The following is a 17812-nucleotide window of genomic DNA, read 5'->3' as shown; positions in this document are numbered from 1 at the left end:
AGCCTGATGATTAGACCACTGCACCATCAGTCAGACACTCTCAGGCAAAGCCTCCTGGTAATTTTGAAGTGATCTTTTGTGCGTTAGCCTTCAGTAAAGTTTAAATAACACAGACTCATATTAATCAGATGTTTCTTAGCGCTGTTGTTGAGGTCTTCTTTTGTATGATAGTGTAACAGCCGGGAATCGAACCCTGGTCTCCCACGTGGAAAGCCAACATCTTAACCACTACGACAATTAGAGTTTTGAGGTAGTCAGGCTGAGGCTGTGAGCCACTGCTAGAATAGCAGTAAATGAAGCTCAATAACTAGCATTAAACTTTAGGAAGAGTGGGATTTGAACATGAACTCTCTGTGCTGAATAGCCCCTACTACACCATCACTCAGTAACATCTGCCTCTTTGTACTGTTGAAGCGATCATTTGTATGTTAGCCTTCAGATAGTAAAGTTGAAAGAATCAAGAGTTAAACATAGACTCACGTTCATCAGAGTGTAACACCCAGGAATCGAACACAGGTCCCCTGCACTGAAGGCCAACATCTTAACCACTAAGCCAAAGCAACTGCCTATGGCTCAGGGGAGATATGAGACTTTTGAGGTTATCAGGCTGAGGCTGTGAGCCTTCAGTTAATACACCTCTAAATGTTCAAATCCCTGTTCTCCTATAGCTTAATGCTGGAGTGTTTCAACTTTACCAACTGAGGGCTAACACACACAATTACCAGGAGATGTTCACTGTGTGTCTGACTGATGGTGCAATGGTCTAATGATCAGTCTCTCTGTACGGACATTCTATGTTCAAGTCCCATTGCTCCAATGTATAGCACAATGTTAATGTTTCTCATCCTCCGCAACACCCATTCTCATACACCGCTATACTTTTAAGTATGTTGTGGTAGAGAGAACGTCATCATTTTGGACCATGGGCTATAGCCCATATCGTACGGCATACTATAGCACGCCGTTTTTTCATCATTTTTGAGGATTTGAAAGAAATGAAGAAAAAAAAACGATGGATTATAGCCCATCGTTTTTTTTATTATTATTTATTTTTTATCCTCGTTTTTCATCATTTTGACCATCCCACTGAGCAATAGACGTGTGTCTAAAAATGGGATAAAAAAACGTCTACAAATAGACGTCTAAAAAACGTCTAAAAATAGACGTCTAAATCACGTCTATTTTTAGACTTGTTTTAGACGTTTATAAACAGAACATTCAGGGTTCAAGTCTCCTGAACAACATGAAGTAAATGAGCTAAATGTATATTACTATATAGCCCATAAACATACGTAAACTTGACTAAATCCTCAGGCAAAGATGCGGAGAATGAGTCGACGACCGACAGGCAAATGAAAGTTTCCAAGTCCAAATTTATTGTAGATTGTAGAGTACAAACAAAGACAGCAGATCACAGCCATGCAGGGGCATGGAGCCCCATGCACCCAGGCAGCCTCACGGCTCCTGGGACTAACACACTCAGTTACATTTTCAGTAGGGTTTAAATACAAGTCAGAACAATGAGATCAAAGAGAAAAGGTGGTCTCAGGTTCCCCACCCCCACTGTCCCAAATGGTAGTGGTCGAGTCACCAAGAGGAACAGTAGGCTTGCTATCAATAGGTCAGATCAAAGTAGGCCTATAGCTATTTACCATAGAGTACCAGCTGTGAACTGGTGCCCATGCGTCTATCCTGTTGTCTTTCTCCCCCATGCAGGAAGCAAGAGAGAGAGAGAGACAGGGGTACACTTTTAGTTTAGAGGTGACACAATTTAGTCTGTCCAATTTAACATTACTAATACTAGGCTATATTTAATGTGAATTGTGATTCCAATATACATCAAACATTTTCACTGTCCATCTAAATTCTAAACGGTTGGTTAAATATAAGTTCCCGATTGCACCTCACATGCCACTGTGGCACCGGAGATAAACCGGGGCTTTATAAACAGAACATTCAGGGTTCAATTCTCCTGAAGAACATTTTCACTGTCCATCTAAATTCTAAACGGCTGGTTAAATATAAGTTCCCGATTGTACCTTACATGCCAGAGTGGCTCAAAAGATAAATCTGAGGTTCGTAATCCAAAGGTTACTGGTTCAAAACTCAAACAAAACTAATACTCAACCAAAGCTGCAGTAACTTGAATTTTTCAAGGCTAGAATAGAAAATAAAAACTCAAAAGCACCAGGGGACATCTGCTGAATGCCCCAAGGTGCCTTGTGGGGCGGCAGTGGCTCAGGGGTAGAGTGCCTGGATGGTAACCGTAAGGTTGCCAGTTCAAACCCGGGCTCCCCCAGAGTTACTGTCGAAGTGTCCTTGAGCAAGACACTGAACCCCTAATTGCTCCCGATGTGCTAGTTGGTGCCTTGCATGGTTTCCGCTGCCATCGGTGTATGAATGGGTGAATGTAATGCACAATCTCTGTAAAGCGCCTTGGATAAAGGCGCGTAGCGCCTTTATCCAAGGCGCTTTACAGAGATTGTGCATGCACCATTCACCATTTATGTTAAATTGGACATTTTCATGGTAAAAGGTTAGCTGGACAGGGTTCTTTCAGACATAAGCCCCAACCGTTACATCTCAGGAAACCATCTCCCAATGGTCCTCCAGCACCTTGATGTCATGACATGGGACTTGAACCTGCCAACTGTCTGTAGCAGAGGCAACGGGTCAAGCGCTCCACACCATTGAGCCAAGGCACCTTTGGGCAATCAGTAGATGTCTCCTGGTGCTTTTGAGTTTTTATTTTTTATTCAAGCCTTGAAAATTTCAAATTACTGCAGCATTGAGCTGTAGGAGGAACAGGACTTGAACATGGAATGTCTGTACTGAAAGCCTGATGATTAGACCACTGCACCATCAGTCAGACACTCTCAGGCAAAGCCTCCTGGTAATTTTGAAGTGATCTTTTGTGCGTTAGCCTTCAGTAAAGTTTAAATAACACAGACTCATATTAATCAGATGTTTCTTAGCGCTGTTGTTGAGGTCTTCTTTTGTATGATAGTGTAACAGCCGGGAATCGAACCCTGGTCTCCCACGTGGAAAGCCAACATCTTAACCACTACGACAATTAGAGTTTTGAGGTAGTCAGGCTGAGGCTGTGAGCCACTGCTAGAATAGCAGTAAATGAAGCTCAATAACTAGCATTAAACTTTAGGAAGAGTGGGATTTGAACATGAACTCTCTGTGCTGAATAGCCCCTACTACACCATCACTCAGTAACATCTGCCTCTTTGTACTGTTGAAGCGATCATTTGTATGTTAGCCTTCAGATAGTAAAGTTGAAAGAATCAAGAGTTAAACATAGACTCACGTTCATCAGAGTGTAACACCCAGGAATCGAACACAGGTCCCCTGCACTGAAGGCCAACATCTTAACCACTAAGCCAAAGCAACTGCCTATGGCTCAGGGGAGATATGAGACTTTTGAGGTTATCAGGCTGAGGCTGTGAGCCTTCAGTTAATACACCTCTAAATGTTCAAATCCCTGTTCTCCTATAGCTTAATGCTGGAGTGTTTCAACTTTACCAACTGAGGGCTAACACACACAATTACCAGGAGATGTTCACTGTGTGTCTGACTGATGGTGCAATGGTCTAATGATCAGTCTCTCTGTACGGACATTCTATGTTCAAGTCCCATTGCTCCAATGTATAGCACAATGTTAATGTTTCTCATCCTCCGCAACACCCATTCTCATACACCGCTATACTTTTAAGTATGTTGTGGTAGAGAGAACGTCATCATTTTGGACCATGGGCTATAGCCCATATCGTACGGCATACTATAGCACGCCGTTTTTTCATCATTTTTGAGGATTTGAAAGAAATGAAGAAAAAAAAACGATGGATTATAGCCCATCGTTTTTTTTATTATTATTTATTTTTTATCCTCGTTTTTCATCATTTTGACCATCCCACTGAGCAATAGACGTGTGTCTAAAAATGGGATAAAAAAACGTCTACAAATAGACGTCTAAAAAACGTCTAAAAATAGACGTCTAAATCACGTCTATTTTTAGACTTGTTTTAGACGTTTATAAACAGAACATTCAGGGTTCAAGTCTCCTGAACAACATGAAGTAAATGAGCTAAATGTATATTACTATATAGCCCATAAACATACGTAAACTTGACTAAATCCTCAGGCAAAGATGCGGAGAATGAGTCGACGACCGACAGGCAAATGAAAGTTTCCAAGTCCAAATTTATTGTAGATTGTAGAGTACAAACAAAGACAGCAGATCACAGCCATGCAGGGGCATGGAGCCCCATGCACCCAGGCAGCCTCACGGCTCCTGGGACTAACACACTCAGTTACATTTTCAGTAGGGTTTAAATACAAGTCAGAACAATGAGATCAAAGAGAAAAGGTGGTCTCAGGTTCCCCACCCCCACTGTCCCAAATGGTAGTGGTCGAGTCACCAAGAGGAACAGTAGGCTTGCTATCAATAGGTCAGATCAAAGTAGGCCTATAGCTATTTACCATAGAGTACCAGCTGTGAACTGGTGCCCATGCGTCTATCCTGTTGTCTTTCTCCCCCATGCAGGAAGCAAGAGAGAGAGAGAGACAGGGGTACACTTTTAGTTTAGAGGTGACACAATTTAGTCTGTCCAATTTAACATTACTAATACTAGGCTATATTTAATGTGAATTGTGATTCCAATATACATCAAACATTTTCACTGTCCATCTAAATTCTAAACGGTTGGTTAAATATAAGTTCCCGATTGCACCTCACATGCCACTGTGGCACCGGAGATAAACCGGGGCTTTATAAACAGAACATTCAGGGTTCAATTCTCCTGAAGAACATTTTCACTGTCCATCTAAATTCTAAACGGCTGGTTAAATATAAGTTCCCGATTGTACCTTACATGCCAGAGTGGCTCAAAAGATAAATCTGAGGTTCGTAATCCAAAGGTTACTGGTTCAAAACTCAAACAAAACTAATACTCAACCAAAGCTGCAGTAACTTGAATTTTTCAAGGCTAGAATAGAAAATAAAAACTCAAAAGCACCAGGGGACATCTGCTGAATGCCCCAAGGTGCCTTGTGGGGCGGCAGTGGCTCAGGGGTAGAGTGCCTGGATGGTAACCGTAAGGTTGCCAGTTCAAACCCGGGCTCCCCCAGAGTTACTGTCGAAGTGTCCTTGAGCAAGACACTGAACCCCTAATTGCTCCCGATGTGCTAGTTGGTGCCTTGCATGGTTTCCGCTGCCATCGGTGTATGAATGGGTGAATGTAATGCACAATCTCTGTAAAGCGCCTTGGATAAAGGCGCGTAGCGCCTTTATCCAAGGCGCTTTACAGAGATTGTGCATGCACCATTCACCATTTATGTTAAATTGGACATTTTCATGGTAAAAGGTTAGCTGGACAGGGTTCTTTCAGACATAAGCCCCAACCGTTACATCTCAGGAAACCATCTCCCAATGGTCCTCCAGCACCTTGATGTCATGACATGGGACTTGAACCTGCCAACTGTCTGTAGCAGAGGCAACGGGTCAAGCGCTCCACACCATTGAGCCAAGGCACCTTTGGGCAATCAGTAGATGTCTCCTGGTGCTTTTGAGTTTTTATTTTTTATTCAAGCCTTGAAAATTTCAAATTACTGCAGCATTGAGCTGTAGGAGGAACAGGACTTGAACATGGAATGTCTGTACTGAAAGCCTGATGATTAGACCACTGCACCATCAGTCAGACACTCTCAGGCAAAGCCTCCTGGTAATTTTGAAGTGATCTTTTGTGCGTTAGCCTTCAGTAAAGTTTAAATAACACAGACTCATATTAATCAGATGTTTCTTAGCGCTGTTGTTGAGGTCTTCTTTTGTATGATAGTGTAACAGCCGGGAATCGAACCCTGGTCTCCCACGTGGAAAGCCAACATCTTAACCACTACGACAATTAGAGTTTTGAGGTAGTCAGGCTGAGGCTGTGAGCCACTGCTAGAATAGCAGTAAATGAAGCTCAATAACTAGCATTAAACTTTAGGAAGAGTGGGATTTGAACATGAACTCTCTGTGCTGAATAGCCCCTACTACACCATCACTCAGTAACATCTGCCTCTTTGTACTGTTGAAGCGATCATTTGTATGTTAGCCTTCAGATAGTAAAGTTGAAAGAATCAAGAGTTAAACATAGACTCACGTTCATCAGAGTGTAACACCCAGGAATCGAACACAGGTCCCCTGCACTGAAGGCCAACATCTTAACCACTAAGCCAAAGCAACTGCCTATGGCTCAGGGGAGATATGAGACTTTTGAGGTTATCAGGCTGAGGCTGTGAGCCTTCAGTTAATACACCTCTAAATGTTCAAATCCCTGTTCTCCTATAGCTTAATGCTGGAGTGTTTCAACTTTACCAACTGAGGGCTAACACACACAATTACCAGGAGATGTTCACTGTGTGTCTGACTGATGGTGCAATGGTCTAATGATCAGTCTCTCTGTACGGACATTCTATGTTCAAGTCCCATTGCTCCAATGTATAGCACAATGTTAATGTTTCTCATCCTCCGCAACACCCATTCTCATACACCGCTATACTTTTAAGTATGTTGTGGTAGAGAGAACGTCATCATTTTGGACCATGGGCTATAGCCCATATCGTACGGCATACTATAGCACGCCGTTTTTTCATCATTTTTGAGGATTTGAAAGAAATGAAGAAAAAAAAACGATGGATTATAGCCCATCGTTTTTTTTATTATTATTTATTTTTTATCCTCGTTTTTCATCATTTTGACCATCCCACTGAGCAATAGACGTGTGTCTAAAAATGGGATAAAAAAACGTCTACAAATAGACGTCTAAAAAACGTCTAAAAATAGACGTCTAAATCACGTCTATTTTTAGACTTGTTTTAGACGTTTATAAACAGAACATTCAGGGTTCAAGTCTCCTGAACAACATGAAGTAAATGAGCTAAATGTATATTACTATATAGCCCATAAACATACGTAAACTTGACTAAATCCTCAGGCAAAGATGCGGAGAATGAGTCGACGACCGACAGGCAAATGAAAGTTTCCAAGTCCAAATTTATTGTAGATTGTAGAGTACAAACAAAGACAGCAGATCACAGCCATGCAGGGGCATGGAGCCCCATGCACCCAGGCAGCCTCACGGCTCCTGGGACTAACACACTCAGTTACATTTTCAGTAGGGTTTAAATACAAGTCAGAACAATGAGATCAAAGAGAAAAGGTGGTCTCAGGTTCCCCACCCCCACTGTCCCAAATGGTAGTGGTCGAGTCACCAAGAGGAACAGTAGGCTTGCTATCAATAGGTCAGATCAAAGTAGGCCTATAGCTATTTACCATAGAGTACCAGCTGTGAACTGGTGCCCATGCGTCTATCCTGTTGTCTTTCTCCCCCATGCAGGAAGCAAGAGAGAGAGAGAGACAGGGGTACACTTTTAGTTTAGAGGTGACACAATTTAGTCTGTCCAATTTAACATTACTAATACTAGGCTATATTTAATGTGAATTGTGATTCCAATATACATCAAACATTTTCACTGTCCATCTAAATTCTAAACGGTTGGTTAAATATAAGTTCCCGATTGCACCTCACATGCCACTGTGGCACCGGAGATAAACCGGGGCTTTATAAACAGAACATTCAGGGTTCAATTCTCCTGAAGAACATTTTCACTGTCCATCTAAATTCTAAACGGCTGGTTAAATATAAGTTCCCGATTGTACCTTACATGCCAGAGTGGCTCAAAAGATAAATCTGAGGTTCGTAATCCAAAGGTTACTGGTTCAAAACTCAAACAAAACTAATACTCAACCAAAGCTGCAGTAACTTGAATTTTTCAAGGCTAGAATAGAAAATAAAAACTCAAAAGCACCAGGGGACATCTGCTGAATGCCCCAAGGTGCCTTGTGGGGCGGCAGTGGCTCAGGGGTAGAGTGCCTGGATGGTAACCGTAAGGTTGCCAGTTCAAACCCGGGCTCCCCCAGAGTTACTGTCGAAGTGTCCTTGAGCAAGACACTGAACCCCTAATTGCTCCCGATGTGCTAGTTGGTGCCTTGCATGGTTTCCGCTGCCATCGGTGTATGAATGGGTGAATGTAATGCACAATCTCTGTAAAGCGCCTTGGATAAAGGCGCGTAGCGCCTTTATCCAAGGCGCTTTACAGAGATTGTGCATGCACCATTCACCATTTATGTTAAATTGGACATTTTCATGGTAAAAGGTTAGCTGGACAGGGTTCTTACAGACATAAGCCCCAACCATTACATCTCAGGAAACCATCTCCCAATGGTCCTCCAGCACCTTGATGTCATGACATGGGACTTGAACCTGCCAACTGTCTGTAGCAGAGGCAACGGGTCAAGCGCTCCACACCATTGAGCCAAGGCACCTTTGGGCAATCAGTAGATGTCTCCTGGTGCTTTTGAGTTTTTATTTTTTATTCAAGCCTTGAAAATTTCAAATTACTGCAGCATTGAGCTGTAGGAGGAACAGGACTTGAACATGGAATGTCTGTACTGAAAGCCTGATGATTAGACCACTGCACCATCAGTCAGACACTCTCAGGCAAAGCCTCCTGGTAATTTTGAAGTGATCTTTTGTGCGTTAGCCTTCAGTAAAGTTTAAATAACACAGACTCATATTAATCAGATGTTTCTTAGCGCTGTTGTTGAGGTCTTCTTTTGTATGATAGTGTAACAGCCGGGAATCGAACCCTGGTCTCCCACGTGGAAAGCCAACATCTTAACCACTACGACAATTAGAGTTTTGAGGTAGTCAGGCTGAGGCTGTGAGCCACTGCTAGAATAGCAGTAAATGAAGCTCAATAACTAGCATTAAACTTTAGGAAGAGTGGGATTTGAACATGAACTCTCTGTGCTGAATAGCCCCTACTACACCATCACTCAGTAACATCTGCCTCTTTGTACTGTTGAAGCGATCATTTGTATGTTAGCCTTCAGATAGTAAAGTTGAAAGAATCAAGAGTTAAACATAGACTCACGTTCATCAGAGTGTAACACCCAGGAATCGAACACAGGTCCCCTGCACTGAAGGCCAACATCTTAACCACTAAGCCAAAGCAACTGCCTATGGCTCAGGGGAGATATGAGACTTTTGAGGTTATCAGGCTGAGGCTGTGAGCCTTCAGTTAATACACCTCTAAATGTTCAAATCCCTGTTCTCCTATAGCTTAATGCTGGAGTGTTTCAACTTTACCAACTGAGGGCTAACACACACAATTACCAGGAGATGTTCACTGTGTGTCTGACTGATGGTGCAATGGTCTAATGATCAGTCTCTCTGTACGGACATTCTATGTTCAAGTCCCATTGCTCCAATGTATAGCACAATGTTAATGTTTCTCATCCTCCGCAACACCCATTCTCATACACCGCTATACTTTTAAGTATGTTGTGGTAGAGAGAACGTCATCATTTTGGACCATGGGCTATAGCCCATATCGTACGGCATACTATAGCACGCCGTTTTTTCATCATTTTTGAGGATTTGAAAGAAATGAAGAAAAAAAAACGATGGATTATAGCCCATCGTTTTTTTTATTATTATTTATTTTTTATCCTCGTTTTTCATCATTTTGACCATCCCACTGAGCAATAGACGTGTGTCTAAAAATGGGATAAAAAAACGTCTACAAATAGACGTCTAAAAAACGTCTAAAAATAGACGTCTAAATCACGTCTATTTTTAGACTTGTTTTAGACGTTTATAAACAGAACATTCAGGGTTCAAGTCTCCTGAACAACATGAAGTAAATGAGCTAAATGTATATTACTATATAGCCCATAAACATACGTAAACTTGACTAAATCCTCAGGCAAAGATGCGGAGAATGAGTCGACGACCGACAGGCAAATGAAAGTTTCCAAGTCCAAATTTATTGTAGATTGTAGAGTACAAACAAAGACAGCAGATCACAGCCATGCAGGGGCATGGAGCCCCATGCACCCAGGCAGCCTCACGGCTCCTGGGACTAACACACTCAGTTACATTTTCAGTAGGGTTTAAATACAAGTCAGAACAATGAGATCAAAGAGAAAAGGTGGTCTCAGGTTCCCCACCCCCACTGTCCCAAATGGTAGTGGTCGAGTCACCAAGAGGAACAGTAGGCTTGCTATCAATAGGTCAGATCAAAGTAGGCCTATAGCTATTTACCATAGAGTACCAGCTGTGAACTGGTGCCCATGCGTCTATCCTGTTGTCTTTCTCCCCCATGCAGGAAGCAAGAGAGAGAGAGAGACAGGGGTACACTTTTAGTTTAGAGGTGACACAATTTAGTCTGTCCAATTTAACATTACTAATACTAGGCTATATTTAATGTGAATTGTGATTCCAATATACATCAAACATTTTCACTGTCCATCTAAATTCTAAACGGTTGGTTAAATATAAGTTCCCGATTGCACCTCACATGCCACTGTGGCACCGGAGATAAACCGGGGCTTTATAAACAGAACATTCAGGGTTCAATTCTCCTGAAGAACATTTTCACTGTCCATCTAAATTCTAAACGGCTGGTTAAATATAAGTTCCCGATTGTACCTTACATGCCAGAGTGGCTCAAAAGATAAATCTGAGGTTCGTAATCCAAAGGTTACTGGTTCAAAACTCAAACAAAACTAATACTCAACCAAAGCTGCAGTAACTTGAATTTTTCAAGGCTAGAATAGAAAATAAAAACTCAAAAGCACCAGGGGACATCTGCTGAATGCCCCAAGGTGCCTTGTGGGGCGGCAGTGGCTCAGGGGTAGAGTGCCTGGATGGTAACCGTAAGGTTGCCAGTTCAAACCCGGGCTCCCCCAGAGTTACTGTCGAAGTGTCCTTGAGCAAGACACTGAACCCCTAATTGCTCCCGATGTGCTAGTTGGTGCCTTGCATGGTTTCCGCTGCCATCGGTGTATGAATGGGTGAATGTAATGCACAATCTCTGTAAAGCGCCTTGGATAAAGGCGCGTAGCGCCTTTATCCAAGGCGCTTTACAGAGATTGTGCATGCACCATTCACCATTTATGTTAAATTGGACATTTTCATGGTAAAAGGTTAGCTGGACAGGGTTCTTTCAGACATAAGCCCCAACCGTTACATCTCAGGAAACCATCTCCCAATGGTCCTCCAGCACCTTGATGTCATGACATGGGACTTGAACCTGCCAACTGTCTGTAGCAGAGGCAACGGGTCAAGCGCTCCACACCATTGAGCCAAGGCACCTTTGGGCAATCAGTAGATGTCTCCTGGTGCTTTTGAGTTTTTATTTTTTATTCAAGCCTTGAAAATTTCAAATTACTGCAGCATTGAGCTGTAGGAGGAACAGGACTTGAACATGGAATGTCTGTACTGAAAGCCTGATGATTAGACCACTGCACCATCAGTCAGACACTCTCAGGCAAAGCCTCCTGGTAATTTTGAAGTGATCTTTTGTGCGTTAGCCTTCAGTAAAGTTTAAATAACACAGACTCATATTAATCAGATGTTTCTTAGCGCTGTTGTTGAGGTCTTCTTTTGTATGATAGTGTAACAGCCGGGAATCGAACCCTGGTCTCCCACGTGGAAAGCCAACATCTTAACCACTACGACAATTAGAGTTTTGAGGTAGTCAGGCTGAGGCTGTGAGCCACTGCTAGAATAGCAGTAAATGAAGCTCAATAACTAGCATTAAACTTTAGGAAGAGTGGGATTTGAACATGAACTCTCTGTGCTGAATAGCCCCTACTACACCATCACTCAGTAACATCTGCCTCTTTGTACTGTTGAAGCGATCATTTGTATGTTAGCCTTCAGATAGTAAAGTTGAAAGAATCAAGAGTTAAACATAGACTCACGTTCATCAGAGTGTAACACCCAGGAATCGAACACAGGTCCCCTGCACTGAAGGCCAACATCTTAACCACTAAGCCAAAGCAACTGCCTATGGCTCAGGGGAGATATGAGACTTTTGAGGTTATCAGGCTGAGGCTGTGAGCCTTCAGTTAATACACCTCTAAATGTTCAAATCCCTGTTCTCCTATAGCTTAATGCTGGAGTGTTTCAACTTTACCAACTGAGGGCTAACACACACAATTACCAGGAGATGTTCACTGTGTGTCTGACTGATGGTGCAATGGTCTAATGATCAGTCTCTCTGTACGGACATTCTATGTTCAAGTCCCATTGCTCCAATGTATAGCACAATGTTAATGTTTCTCATCCTCCGCAACACCCATTCTCATACACCGCTATACTTTTAAGTATGTTGTGGTAGAGAGAACGTCATCATTTTGGACCATGGGCTATAGCCCATATCGTACGGCATACTATAGCACGCCGTTTTTTCATCATTTTTGAGGATTTGAAAGAAATGAAGAAAAAAAAACGATGGATTATAGCCCATCGTTTTTTTTATTATTATTTATTTTTTATCCTCGTTTTTCATCATTTTGACCATCCCACTGAGCAATAGACGTGTGTCTAAAAATGGGATAAAAAAACGTCTACAAATAGACGTCTAAAAAACGTCTAAAAATAGACGTCTAAATCACGTCTATTTTTAGACTTGTTTTAGACGTTTATAAACAGAACATTCAGGGTTCAAGTCTCCTGAACAACATGAAGTAAATGAGCTAAATGTATATTACTATATAGCCCATAAACATACGTAAACTTGACTAAATCCTCAGGCAAAGATGCGGAGAATGAGTCGACGACCGACAGGCAAATGAAAGTTTCCAAGTCCAAATTTATTGTAGATTGTAGAGTACAAACAAAGACAGCAGATCACAGCCATGCAGGGGCATGGAGCCCCATGCACCCAGGCAGCCTCACGGCTCCTGGGACTAACACACTCAGTTACATTTTCAGTAGGGTTTAAATACAAGTCAGAACAATGAGATCAAAGAGAAAAGGTGGTCTCAGGTTCCCCACCCCCACTGTCCCAAATGGTAGTGGTCGAGTCACCAAGAGGAACAGTAGGCTTGCTATCAATAGGTCAGATCAAAGTAGGCCTATAGCTATTTACCATAGAGTACCAGCTGTGAACTGGTGCCCATGCGTCTATCCTGTTGTCTTTCTCCCCCATGCAGGAAGCAAGAGAGAGAGAGAGACAGGGGTACACTTTTAGTTTAGAGGTGACACAATTTAGTCTGTCCAATTTAACATTACTAATACTAGGCTATATTTAATGTGAATTGTGATTCCAATATACATCAAACATTTTCACTGTCCATCTAAATTCTAAACGGTTGGTTAAATATAAGTTCCCGATTGCACCTCACATGCCACTGTGGCACCGGAGATAAACCGGGGCTTTATAAACAGAACATTCAGGGTTCAATTCTCCTGAAGAACATTTTCACTGTCCATCTAAATTCTAAACGGCTGGTTAAATATAAGTTCCCGATTGTACCTTACATGCCAGAGTGGCTCAAAAGATAAATCTGAGGTTCGTAATCCAAAGGTTACTGGTTCAAAACTCAAACAAAACTAATACTCAACCAAAGCTGCAGTAACTTGAATTTTTCAAGGCTAGAATAGAAAATAAAAACTCAAAAGCACCAGGGGACATCTGCTGAATGCCCCAAGGTGCCTTGTGGGGCGGCAGTGGCTCAGGGGTAGAGTGCCTGGATGGTAACCGTAAGGTTGCCAGTTCAAACCCGGGCTCCCCCAGAGTTACTGTCGAAGTGTCCTTGAGCAAGACACTGAACCCCTAATTGCTCCCGATGTGCTAGTTGGTGCCTTGCATGGTTTCCGCTGCCATCGGTGTATGAATGGGTGAATGTAATGCACAATCTCTGTAAAGCGCCTTGGATAAAGGCGCGTAGCGCCTTTATCCAAGGCGCTTTACAGAGATTGTGCATGCACCATTCACCATTTATGTTAAATTGGACATTTTCATGGTAAAAGGTTAGCTGGACAGGGTTCTTACAGACATAAGCCCCAACCATTACATCTCAGGAAACCATCTCCCAATGGTCCTCCAGCACCTTGATGTCATGACATGGGACTTGAACCTGCCAACTGTCTGTAGCAGAGGCAACGGGTCAAGCGCTCCACACCATTGAGCCAAGGCACCTTTGGGCAATCAGTAGATGTCTCCTGGTGCTTTTGAGTTTTTATTTTTTATTCAAGCCTTGAAAATTTCAAATTACTGCAGCATTGAGCTGTAGGAGGAACAGGACTTGAACATGGAATGTCTGTACTGAAAGCCTGATGATTAGACCACTGCACCATCAGTCAGACACTCTCAGGCAAAGCCTCCTGGTAATTTTGAAGTGATCTTTTGTGCGTTAGCCTTCAGTAAAGTTTAAATAACACAGACTCATATTAATCAGATGTTTCTTAGCGCTGTTGTTGAGGTCTTCTTTTGTATGATAGTGTAACAGCCGGGAATCGAACCCTGGTCTCCCACGTGGAAAGCCAACATCTTAACCACTACGACAATTAGAGTTTTGAGGTAGTCAGGCTGAGGCTGTGAGCCACTGCTAGAATAGCAGTAAATGAAGCTCAATAACTAGCATTAAACTTTAGGAAGAGTGGGATTTGAACATGAACTCTCTGTGCTGAATAGCCCCTACTACACCATCACTCAGTAACATCTGCCTCTTTGTACTGTTGAAGCGATCATTTGTATGTTAGCCTTCAGATAGTAAAGTTGAAAGAATCAAGAGTTAAACATAGACTCACGTTCATCAGAGTGTAACACCCAGGAATCGAACACAGGTCCCCTGCACTGAAGGCCAACATCTTAACCACTAAGCCAAAGCAACTGCCTATGGCTCAGGGGAGATATGAGACTTTTGAGGTTATCAGGCTGAGGCTGTGAGCCTTCAGTTAATACACCTCTAAATGTTCAAATCCCTGTTCTCCTATAGCTTAATGCTGGAGTGTTTCAACTTTACCAACTGAGGGCTAACACACACAATTACCAGGAGATGTTCACTGTGTGTCTGACTGATGGTGCAATGGTCTAATGATCAGTCTCTCTGTACGGACATTCTATGTTCAAGTCCCATTGCTCCAATGTATAGCACAATGTTAATGTTTCTCATCCTCCGCAACACCCATTCTCATACACCGCTATACTTTTAAGTATGTTGTGGTAGAGAGAACGTCATCATTTTGGACCATGGGCTATAGCCCATATCGTACGGCATACTATAGCACGCCGTTTTTTCATCATTTTTGAGGATTTGAAAGAAATGAAGAAAAAAAAACGATGGATTATAGCCCATCGTTTTTTTTATTATTATTTATTTTTTATCCTCGTTTTTCATCATTTTGACCATCCCACTGAGCAATAGACGTGTGTCTAAAAATGGGATAAAAAAACGTCTACAAATAGACGTCTAAAAAACGTCTAAAAATAGACGTCTAAATCACGTCTATTTTTAGACTTGTTTTAGACGTTTATAAACAGAACATTCAGGGTTCAAGTCTCCTGAACAACATGAAGTAAATGAGCTAAATGTATATTACTATATAGCCCATAAACATACGTAAACTTGACTAAATCCTCAGGCAAAGATGCGGAGAATGAGTCGACGACCGACAGGCAAATGAAAGTTTCCAAGTCCAAATTTATTGTAGATTGTAGAGTACAAACAAAGACAGCAGATCACAGCCATGCAGGGGCATGGAGCCCCATGCACCCAGGCAGCCTCACGGCTCCTGGGACTAACACACTCAGTTACATTTTCAGTAGGGTTTAAATACAAGTCAGAACAATGAGATCAAAGAGAAAAGGTGGTCTCAGGTTCCCCACCCCCACTGTCCCAAATGGTAGTGGTCGAGTCACCAAGAGGAACAGTAGGCTTGCTATCAATAGGTCAGATCAAAGTAGGCCTATAGCTATTTACCATAGAGTACCAGCTGTGAACTGGTGCCCATGCGTCTATCCTGTTGTCTTTCTCCCCCATGCAGGAAGCAAGAGAGAGAGAGAGACAGGGGTACACTTTTAGTTTAGAGGTGACACAATTTAGTCTGTCCAATTTAACATTACTAATACTAGGCTATATTTAATGTGAATTGTGATTCCAATATACATCAAACATTTTCACTGTCCATCTAAATTCTAAACGGTTGGTTAAATATAAGTTCCCGATTGCACCTCACATGCCACTGTGGCACCGGAGATAAACCGGGGCTTTATAAACAGAACATTCAGGGTTCAATTCTCCTGAAGAACATTTTCACTGTCCATCTAAATTCTAAACGGCTGGTTAAATATAAGTTCCCGATTGTACCTTACATGCCAGAGTGGCTCAAAAGATAAATCTGAGGTTCGTAATCCAAAGGTTACTGGTTCAAAACTCAAACAAAACTAATACTCAACCAAAGCTGCAGTAACTTGAATTTTTCAAGGCTAGAATAGAAAATAAAAACTCAAAAGCACCAGGGGACATCTGCTGAATGCCCCAAGGTGCCTTGTGGGGCGGCAGTGGCTCAGGGGTAGAGTGCCTGGATGGTAACCGTAAGGTTGCCAGTTCAAACCCGGGCTCCCCCAGAGTTACTGTCGAAGTGTCCTTGAGCAAGACACTGAACCCCTAATTGCTCCCGATGTGCTAGTTGGTGCCTTGCATGGTTTCCGCTGCCATCGGTGTATGAATGGGTGAATGTAATGCACAATCTCTGTAAAGCGCCTTGGATAAAGGCGCGTAGCGCCTTTATCCAAGGCGCTTTACAGAGATTGTGCATGCACCATTCACCATTTATGTTAAATTGGACATTTTCATGGTAAAAGGTTAGCTGGACAGGGTTCTTTCAGACATAAGCCCCAACCGTTACATCTCAGGAAACCATCTCCCAATGGTCCTCCAGCACCTTGATGTCATGACATGGGACTTGAACCTGCCAACTGTCTGTAGCAGAGGCAACGGGTCAAGCGCTCCACACCATTGAGCCAAGGCACCTTTGGGCAATCAGTAGATGTCTCCTGGTGCTTTTGAGTTTTTATTTTTTATTCAAGCCTTGAAAATTTCAAATTACTGCAGCATTGAGCTGTAGGAGGAACAGGACTTGAACATGGAATGTCTGTACTGAAAGCCTGATGATTAGACCACTGCACCATCAGTCAGACACTCTCAGGCAAAGCCTCCTGGTAATTTTGAAGTGATCTTTTGTGCGTTAGCCTTCAGTAAAGTTTAAATAACACAGACTCATATTAATCAGATGTTTCTTAGCGCTGTTGTTGAGGTCTTCTTTTGTATGATAGTGTAACAGCCGGGAATCGAACCCTGGTCTCCCACGTGGAAAGCCAACATCTTAACCACTACGACAATTAGAGTTTTGAGGTAGTCAGGCTGAGGCTGTGAGCCACTGCTAGAATAGCAGTAAATGAAGCTCAATAACTAGCATTAAACTTTAGGAAGAGTGGGATTTGAACATGAACTCTCTGTGCTGAATAGCCCCTACTACACCATCACTCAGTAACATCTGCCTCTTTGTACTGTTGAAGCGATCATTTGTATGTTAGCCTTCAGATAGTAAAGTTGAAAGAATCAAGAGTTAAACATAGACTCACGTTCATCAGAGTGTAACACCCAGGAATCGAACACAGGTCCCCTGCACTGAAGGCCAACATCTTAACCACTAAGCCAAAGCAACTGCCTATGGCTCAGGGGAGATATGAGACTTTTGAGGTTATCAGGCTGAGGCTGTGAGCCTTCAGTTAATACACCTCTAAATGTTCAAATCCCTGTTCTCCTATAGCTTAATGCTGGAGTGTTTCAACTTTACCAACTGAGGGCTAACACACACAATTACCAGGAGATGTTCACTGTGTGTCTGACTGATGGTGCAATGGTCTAATGATCAGTCTCTCTGTACGGACATTCTAT

Source organism: Protomyctophum parallelum (assembly GCF_964188405.1).
Source record: "Protomyctophum parallelum genome assembly, chromosome: 15".
Classification (NCBI taxonomy): Eukaryota; Metazoa; Chordata; class Actinopteri; order Myctophiformes; family Myctophidae; genus Protomyctophum; species Protomyctophum parallelum.
This window is presented reverse-complemented; position numbering follows the sequence as displayed.